The 9707-nt window shown below is 46.1% G+C and overlaps 1 pseudogene; it reads right to left on the bottom strand.

The window, feature by feature from the left end:
- Positions 1-5461: 5461 nt before the first annotated feature.
- LOC147005094 (chromatin remodeling regulator CECR2 pseudogene) lies at positions 5462-9346 on the bottom strand (annotated as a pseudogene).
- Positions 9347-9707: the final 361 nt, after the last annotated feature.

Here is a 9707-nt window from a genome sequence, read left to right as displayed (position 1 = left end):
CATAGGGCTCCCAATGGAGAAGCTAGAGAAAGTACCCAAGGAGCTAAAGGGATCTGCAACCCTATTGTTGGAACAACATGATGTACTAACCAGAACCCCGGAGCTCTTGTCTCTAGCTGCATATGTATCGAAAGATGGTCTAGTCGGCCATCAATGGAAAGAGAGGCCCATTGGACTTGCAAACTTTATATGCCCCAATATAGGGGAATGCCAGGGCCAAAAGAATGGGAATGGGTGGGTAGGGAAGTGGGGGGCGCTATGGGGGACTTTTGGGATAACATTGGAAATGTAATTGAGGAAAATATGTAATAAAAATATTAAAAATTAAAAAAAAAACTCTGCACATGTTATCATATCAAGGCTTGGACAAGACATGGCAGGTCAGTGGAGGAAAAGGGTACAAAAAGTAAGCAAAACATTCAGAGAGAGCCTTGCTACCACTGTTAGGAATCTTGCAAGAATGCCAGGCTATAAAACCATAACATAAATACAGAGGACCTAGATCAGACCCGCACTGGGCCTCTGCACTCTGTGGTAACCCATGTGTCCTTGTCAGTTGATTCTGGTCTCATGTTCTTTCTTTCTTTCTTTTTTAATATATTTTCTTTATTTACATTTCAAATGTTATCCCCTTTCCTTGTTTCCCCTCTGAAAATACCCTATCTCCTCCACCTTCCCCCTGCTCCCTCACCCACCCATTCCCAATCCTGGTCCTGGCATTACCCTATCCTGCATTAAGGGGGAAAAATGAAGATTCTGGGAGGAAGAGAGGGACCTTGGAGGGAGAGAGGAAGGGGAGGAAATAAGGGAGGCAGTATCAGGTACTGGAAGGGATTGGAGAGAGGAACAGGAGGTTAAGAAATTGAAAAAAAAATTACATGGGGAGTGGAAGGATGAGGAACAGGGAATAGACCCTTGAGGCTCTCAGACATCAGGGAGATAGAACCTGTAGAGACCACCTCCAATAGATAGGTATGCCTCCCCCATGTCCCCCAAACCCAAAGGCGACCCCTGCCAATGCTCTCTGTCAAGGAATTGTGCCATCCACCCATCTCAAAGATTTTAACCAAGAAATGTTCCTGAGAAAAGGAAGAACAGGGACAAGAAATGGAGCAGAGACTGAAGGAAGGGCTGTCCAGGGACTTCCCTACCTGGGGATCCATCCTGTCTTCAGACACCAAACCAGACACTGTTCCTGTGGTCAAGAGGAGCTTGCAGACAGGAACTTGGAGTGATGTTTCTTTGGGAGGTGTGGCCAGCAACTGACCATTGGAGCCAACTATTACACTGAGCTCAGGGAACTCATTGCAGGAGCTTGCAGAAAAGCTGGAGGTGAAGAGGGGAATGGAATCCTATTGAAAAACAAAATCTGCTGGCCGGACCACCCAGTACTCCTAGACACTAGACCACCAACCCAGGAGTGTATAAGCAGGGATCTATAACTCCAGATACATTGTAGCAGAGAATGGCCTAACTGAAAGCAATGGGAGGCAAGGCCCTTGGTCCTATGGAGGTTTGATGTTCCAGTGTAGGGGGTTTCTCAATCAGTAGGTCAAGAAAGGGAGGGTGGTTGAAGGAGAATCCTCATCCAGGCACAGTGGGGGCTGAGAGTGCAGATGTATTTTGAGGGGTTAGTGGAGGGTAACCAGGAAGTGGCATATCATGTGAGATGTAACCCAATGGAATGATTAATAAATACATTTTTAAAACACACACGTAAACCAGGCATTTAATTTTACCAGTGAAGATTCAGTGGCAGTAGCCAGCTCAGAGAGTCAGTGAAAGCACCTAGCTGACCTTCCTACCCTGATGAACTCCCAGTAGGAAAGCAGTCTTTATCCCTCCCCATACTGTCTAAAATATCCATCAAGTTAAAGTCCTTCTTTCTCAGGCCAGACAGTGGTGGTTCATGTCTTTAATCCCTGCACTTGGGAGGCAGAGGCAGGCAGATTTCAGAGTTCGAGGCCAGCCTGGTCTACAGAATGAGTTCCAGGACAGCCAGTGCTATACAGAGACATCTTGTCTCAACCCCCCCTCCCCCAAAAAGGCCATCCTTTTGTTTAATTATATTCATTCCCTTTCAACTGGTTAATTGCTCTACTTCTGGACATGGTGTTGACTTTAATTTGCTTTGCAATATATGTGAGTGATAGGGATGAACCACAGGACAAAAATGTACACTGAACAGAAAGCTCTTGGATTACAGGTCTGTGCTAGGACTGAGCTACACCATAAAAAGGTGTTTTTCTTTTTTCGTTTTCTTTTTCAGGAATTAACACAATCTTGAGGTTTACAATGTGACCAAATATCCTGCAGCATAGATTAACCATAATCCCTTTCTTTTAGAAATCAAGCTCTCTGACAAGTGTCCTGGTAGTTTCCAGGCATGTCTGAGTGCATCATCATGGGAACACGATGATTCCTAGGACATCAGAAATGGGGTCTTGAAGCAGTTTAAAAGGCAAAAGAAACCTAAAAAGCACCAAGCCACCCCTAATCCTTATCATAAGGGATAAATTACCCTTCCCCCTTCTCACATAATTTATGGCAAGATATCACCATTCTTGACCTTGGCTCAGTGTCCTATGTGCTGCTGAATGGAAGTGTTTATGTCCAAGGGTCAACAAACAATCCAAAGAAACACTGAATTCAGTTAAACACGGAAGGTTTATTAAATGCACACCCCATGACAGAACAACCAGGACAACAGCTGAAAACTGTATGCTAGACATTTCTTAGGGCCAGCTCCATGAAAAAAAAAACCACAAAGAGCTCATGCACAAGGACTGGAAATGCTGGCCTTACTCAAGCCGATTTAAACATAATAGTTCATATTGACCTTGAAGTTGAAAGGTCTTATGTGAAACATATAGATGTGGACATTTATAAGGTTAACAGACCTCAGATCTCCACTCCTTTTTCATCTTTGTTGACTGCAACAAACTGCATTATCCTCGGCTGTTCAACTCCCTCTTAGGAGCTTTCCTTATCATGTATACCATGGCTCTGGCATTTTTAACGTCTTTGAGTCTCCAAGGTAATTTCAATGATACAGCTTCTTGTTTCAGTGTCTGGGATTCCACTTGAACTTTTGGGCTCCTCCTAAGGGCTGGCATCACTTATCCACCTCTGACCTCTGTAGCACTCTAAGTTCAGGTTGATCCACTCCACTACAGCTGCTGTTCTTGGTGATCATCCCATGGTACTGACAAATCCAATACACAAGGGTGTTCCACTCAAACTAGGCTTCACCAATAGCCTCTCATAGGCTCTCTTCATGGTGCCAAGCCTCAAATCCTTTTCATGACACCCTCAGTCCTGGGCCATCAACTACAGCTGAGGCTACACCTTCTCCAATGGTGTTCCATGATCTCTCACAATGCCAAGCATCAGCTGTTCTTCATGACACCTCATGCCTTCCAAACCAGTGCCACCTGGGTGACTCTTCCACATTACCAAGTCCAGAAGCTGCATGAAGTACAACCTTGCCTGTCTCTGAAACACAGCTTCTGTGTGCTCTAAGAAAACGATTCCCAGATTTCAATTCAGTGATGCTGGTCTCTTCTTAATCATTGCTAATATCTTAGCTCCAGCTAACCCGAATCAAATGTCCCAGTAGTTCCTTCCATTCCTAAGTCTAGATCCAGAGCCACATGGCTGAAGGTGCCCAGTTCGGCTGCTTACAGGAACTAGAACATGACCCTCTTGTACTATTACATTATCACTGGCTTTGTTTTCCAAATCCTTCACTGCCTAAGCTAGGCTATCCTGGTTCTTGCCCTGTAGATTGACCTTGAAAGGCATAGATCAACATGCCTGTCTCCTGGGATTAAAGGTGGCATCACCATGCCTGAATCTAAATTTAGATGGGTAGAGTCTGACCCCAAGGTCCCACTTCCTTAATCTGTTATCTCCTAACATAGGATTTTGCTCCATTTCACGTCCTGGTGCCCCTTTAATACTCAAACCATGTATTTTATATTTTTCCTTTCTAAGCTTGCTATGCTTGTTAAAACTTATCTTTCTAAGACTTAACCAGAGAACAAAGTCTCTGCTGGGCTTTTCTGAAACTTCCCTTGTCAATGCAATTAATCTGAGGCACTTCACCTTAGTCTCAGGCAGACTTGTCAGTCTAGGACAAAAACTAGCCACATTCTTCATCAAAATATGACAAAAACAGTCTTTCTGCCACATTCTGAAATTCTTCTCCTTTGAAATCTCTTGGGCCAGGTCAACACAGTTCAAATCACTCCCAGCAACAAAGTCTTCCATATTCCTACTAGGATGACCCATTAAGCCACTTTTAAAGCATTCCTCTGTGTTCCAAATCCAAAGTCCCTAAATCTACATTCTTCAAATGAAAGCATGGTCAGTCCTATCCCAGCAATGCCCCATTCCCTGGTACCAACTTCTGTCCTTTTTTTTTTTTCAAACCTGTGCAATTTCTTTCTTGGGACTAACATACATAAGAAACCTGAGTAGTCACTTTCACAAAATGTGATTGTGCTAGAAAGTGTTGTTTGATGCCTTCTAGATCACAGGCCTGACAGGCCCATGAAGAAGCCACTTTATCTTTTGATAAGTAAAACACTCTAGAGTCCAAATTCCTGGCTTACAACTATCTGGTAGAGCTGGTGGAAAAGCAGGAAGGGACATGCTTTCCCAAGTCCAGAACTTAGGCCACCAGAGTGAGAGCAGCCTGTCCTATGGCTGCAACACCCAGTAAAGCCCCATGACAGCACCGTCCAATCAACTGTGAAATGAATGCTGAGGAGGACATGTTGTCTCCGAGGCCAGCTGCAGAGGAAACAAGTTAAGTGACATATATAAGCTGCAGTCTTCAGGGTCTCTTCTCCTCGTTCCTCAGGCATTCAGTGAGACCTGACTGTACAAAGACAGAGAATCTTCCAGTACAGTATGCTGACCATATCGGGGAAGGACTCCCAACTCCTCCATGTACCCACCTGACTGTCCCACTATATATACAATACAGTCACCACAAAAAAAAATAATAATTTTAATTTGGCAACATGAAACTTCTGTAAACTGGACCAGCTCCAAAAACATTAATACTAAAGTAGTCCCTTCACCAAATATATACCTGAGATTAGCTGCTCATGAAAGTTTAAAGGCACCACTCCAGCATTACATGTCCACTTTTGATTTTCCCTGGACAAGAGTCTTGGGATTTGTAGAAGCCAGCAAGAACTCGAGGTATATTGCTGTGGGTAAGTTAGTCAGCTGTGCAGATGATCCCAGCTACAGGCCAACCAGTTATCTAAAGAGTATGCACCTAAGGCTTATACTGTTCAGCTCTGAGGAAGGCTTGATTCACAGTGAAGAGGTGGAACCGGAAGACAGGACAGAGATGTACAGCATTCATTCCTCCAAATCTGCCAGGCCTGACTTATGGTCTCCACAAGCAGCCGTCCACTTCCTTAGGGCTTAGGTCCTCCCTAGACTAGCTCTGATCCAGAGGAAGTATTGGGATTTTACGAGTCAGCAACTGTTCTGGTGACTCCACAGGCGCCCAGGTCTTTTGGAATAAGGACTGTGACTGGACTGGATGCATTTGCAATCCCGTTGGTCTGTGTACTTCTTGAAATGTGCCTCTTAATCTGCTTCAAGTGCCAGACTGCTCCATCATCGAAGCCTGAAAGTGACCTAGGCCCTCTTTGTGACAGAAGTTGAGGGAACGCTCTGGAGAGAGGCCATTGGGTTGGGTGGCTACTGGGTGGGGATGTGGATGGGCAGGCACAGAGGATGGGTATGCCCTGGGGTGAAAATGACTGGCTGATCACTGAGGAGTGTATGGAGACCCTGTCTGCAGCATCACACTGTGGGGTGGGAAAGCAGATGAACCAAAAGTCATTCCTGAACTCAGAGATGGTGGTGGAGTTCCATAAAGGTAGACACTGGTTGACAGTGAGTTCTGCCACTTGGGAGCTGCATCATGGTTGTCGAGATCTAGAATTTTGGGGGACTCTCTGGCCTCTCCACAGATCATCCATCTTTTCTTCTTCTGGACCAGAATTGTGTCCATCAGGAGGAACAACCTTAGCAGACACTGCATCCATTTGAGTTGGAGGAGTTAAGGCAGAATTTAGTGTCTCACAACCTTGCAGACTAGACAGGACATTCTTCTCTGGGAAGAGGGAACATGGAGGGTGACTCCCTGGGGGTCCACTTGGGCTTCTCTGGGAAGGGAGAGATCTCTGCCAATCAGAAAAGCCCTGTGGACATGTATAATGAGGAGTCCTCTGATAGGGGTGGTAGGAAGGCAGAGAAGAAGGCTGGTAGGTATATCTCATTCCTTGCTGAGGATGGTACCTAGGAAAGAGTCCAGGGTGGGGACCATTATTCTGGAACCCCCTGGGAGGAAAGGACTGAAGCTGTGAACCTGAGGACTTTCCTCCCATCATAGAGCCCAAGCCTTGCAAACTTGGACTCATAGGGTACTGTGTAGCTGAGTTAGAGTATTCTATGCCAGGCATGTATAAGGGAGAAAACTGGTTCACCTTGCCAGCCATCCAACCGGGATCTGTGCAAAGAGGTGTAGTAGCATTCGGTCCTATGCATAGCATGGCTTCTTGCAATGTTTTACCCCTGGGGCAGATTGGCTTTTCTGGACCACTACCATCAAGGCCCTTCCCCTCTGACCTACAGGGAGATGCTTCACCAAGGACCTCATTTTCAGGTAGATTCCCCATCTCTGCCACTATGGAGAAGTCTCTCAAACAGCCTTGCACAGCTGGGCTGCTGTAGCTATTGTCCAAAGGCCAGGTGTTCTTGTTCTTTGATGTGTTAGAAGTGTCTGCAGAGTCTGAAGCATCACTATTGAGTCGGAAGTCCTCTGTTTCCCTTTCTTGTGGTGAGCTTTGCCTGGTACCGCTGGCTTGCAAGGGAGGTGCAGGGTGAAGTAGTTGTTTGAGGTATACCCCCTCTGAAGAACAAATGCTTGCTGCTTTCTCTTCATGTCCAGGCAAAGGCTCTGGGTCTTCCTCAGGCTCTTGTGTTTCAGTCATCTCCTGTGTACTCCCAGGGTTGTCCAATGCAGTCTCGGGCTCTGACACATGTACTGATGACGAATGAGCTACCTTTGGAGAGGGACCAGTTATTGGGGAGGAGTGCGCTGGAGGGGGGTGGTAAGGCATACCTGGGGGAAAGACTCCGGAGGGGAGCTGCTTCATGGCAATCATTTCAGGGCTGTCCATCATGGATTCCCCTACTTGTGCCCCCCGGGGCACCTGGGAGGGCCCTCTGAATCCAGGACTTGGTGCTGGAGTTGGAGGTGTCTGCAAACCATGTCCATCAGACTTACAGGGTGGCTGCATATACCCTGAGGAAGGAACACCATGAGGTAGAAAGCTTGACTGTTTAGTCCACTGGTTTGGTGGGATAGGTTGTCTCATCACTCGGCCATCCATCACATGACCAATGGTATGAGGGTGGTGAGAGGGTCCTGGACCCAGGTGGGACTTCTCAACTGGCCCCAAACATCCAGGGTTTACAGTACCATGGTTCCCATTCCAAACAGCAGGGTGTCCTTGATTTAGATACTTGTATGAATGATAAATATGACCAGGAGAAATTTCAGACCTTTCAGGAAAGTCTGGGGGTCGGGCTGGAGTCCCACCATGCCTAGAAGGAATAAATCCTGCCTGGAATGGATCTGGTGGATACATGTTTCCAACTTGACTGGGACAATTCATCTGCCCAAGCTGTAAGGATGGGACATGTGACACCATATTGGAAAGGTCTGAAGCACTGAGCAGGGATCCCCAATGGTTACTAATTCCAACTGGAGACTGTATAGCAAAGGTTGGGTGTTGCAAGGGCTCCTCTGGGGGCACCTCTGGAATTCGAGAGGAGCCATGTATGTTGATGGGTTTTGATCCTTGAAGAGAGCCAAACGTTCCTGGTGCTGCTGGCTTCATCTGGTTTAAAAGGGATGCGTGGCTAGGCACCCTACCACAATGCAGGGGGCAAGAAAAGCCTTGGCCACTTGATGTGCCGACCTCTGGAGGGAGTTGTATGGAACTGCTGCTCTGATTGTCCCCTGAGGAGGCAGCTTAGTGTGCTGCGGGCAATGATTTTCCCCCATTCTTTACTGGTGGGTGTTTCCTGCTGTACACTTCTGTGTTTCTTGAGAGAGTCCAAACATGGCTTCCACTATTTCTACCAGACTGACTCCTTCTTTTTTAGCATTTTTCATCCTCTTTGATCCAAAATTCTTCATCTGTGTCTCCATCTTCACCAGGAAAGTGTTTTGTCATGGCCCGATGGAAACACTGCTCTAAATTGTCAGACATCTTGGTATATTCATTACTGTCACCATTGTATTTTCGGCAATTTTTGAACATGGTCTTCGTGACATTTACAAATTCCTCCTTGGTACAATATGAACCTCCATTTAATTTCTTCTCCATGCTTGAAATATCCATGGGGGTCTTAATAATCTGGTAATAGTTGGGGGCATAAGATTCATCCACAGTTTCCAAGAAGGGCCAGGAATTCTTGTGAGCCTTCGCCACATCTAGAACTTTTACATGGCTGTGAAATCCTCATCCAATTCAAAGAGGTCCTTGGTCTTCTTCCATTCCCTCATAGGAGAATTCAGATCCAAATGGGAAAGTTCTGGGGGTAGCTCCTTGCCTTTAGCCAATAGCCATGCTCATTCTTCCCTGAGCTTTCTCCTCTTAGCCCAGACTTCCACTGCCTTGACCTTTTTCCTCCTTTTCCTGCATTCTCTCCTCCTTTAACATCTGATCTTGCTCCTTCTTCTGCACTGCAAGAAAGATCGGTCGTTCCTCCTCCTCCCCCCTGTGCTTCTGTTTTTCTATCTTGGTGAGCATGGGAGTATCCTCTAGCTTGATGAATTGGATGGGCAGGTGGACAGATATAAACCTGTGTTGCAGCTCTGGCTTTGTGCCCTGTGGACATTTTCCCTTCTGAGCAATCATGTTGCAGATTTCAGGCAGGAAGTCCTGCTAAGGAGCTTGTAGAGTTGCTGCTCTTGGAGAGAGGTCGGCTCTCAGGAAGCTCTCAGTAACCTGTCTCCATTCTTCTGTTAGACACAGGATCCACCAAGTACCTTGGCCTGCCCCTCCGGATCCATTTCTTTTGTGTAGGTCAGACGTCAAGGAGTTTTCTTCCTGCTTTTCACTGGATATAATCTCCTCCTGTAGTTTTTTTTTTTTTTTTTTTTCATTTTGCAGGCCTTCATCTTCTTTTGTCTGTTTTTCCTGGAACATTTGAGACATTTTTTTTTTTTTTGCCTTTCACTTTCCCTGCTCAAGGAGAGTTCTCCATTGGACCTTCCGTGTACTAGGTCTTCTTTGTACATTTGTGTCCCATAGAAGTACCAGTACAGTGCACCTGAATTGTCTTCACCTAGAGGTTCAACTCAGAGACTGTCTGCATCCAGACCCTTGAGAAGATCAAAGACATCATCTGCAACAAGCGGGTAATCACAGAGGAGATGCAGGATCTCTACTCATGTACGCAGAGGAAGGTTTGAAAACTGGGATCTCTCAGAGGATTGGGCTTTCCTTCTTCAAGCTCACAACCTTAGTTAACAATATCTTCCAAGTAGCTGTGGAATGTCTGAGACGTGATACCTCTTCGCTAATAGCAGCCTTGAAGCAGGCAGGCAATCAGATCACTGATAAATACCAAGTCATCTCTGTGAAGAGCTGCCTCTAACT

The sequence above is a fragment of the Mus caroli genome, unplaced genomic scaffold, assembly GCF_978045245.1.
Source record: "Mus caroli unplaced genomic scaffold, Mus_caroli_1 scaffold_4, whole genome shotgun sequence".
Classification (NCBI taxonomy): Eukaryota; Metazoa; Chordata; class Mammalia; order Rodentia; family Muridae; genus Mus; species Mus caroli.
This window is presented reverse-complemented; position numbering and strand designations above follow the sequence as displayed.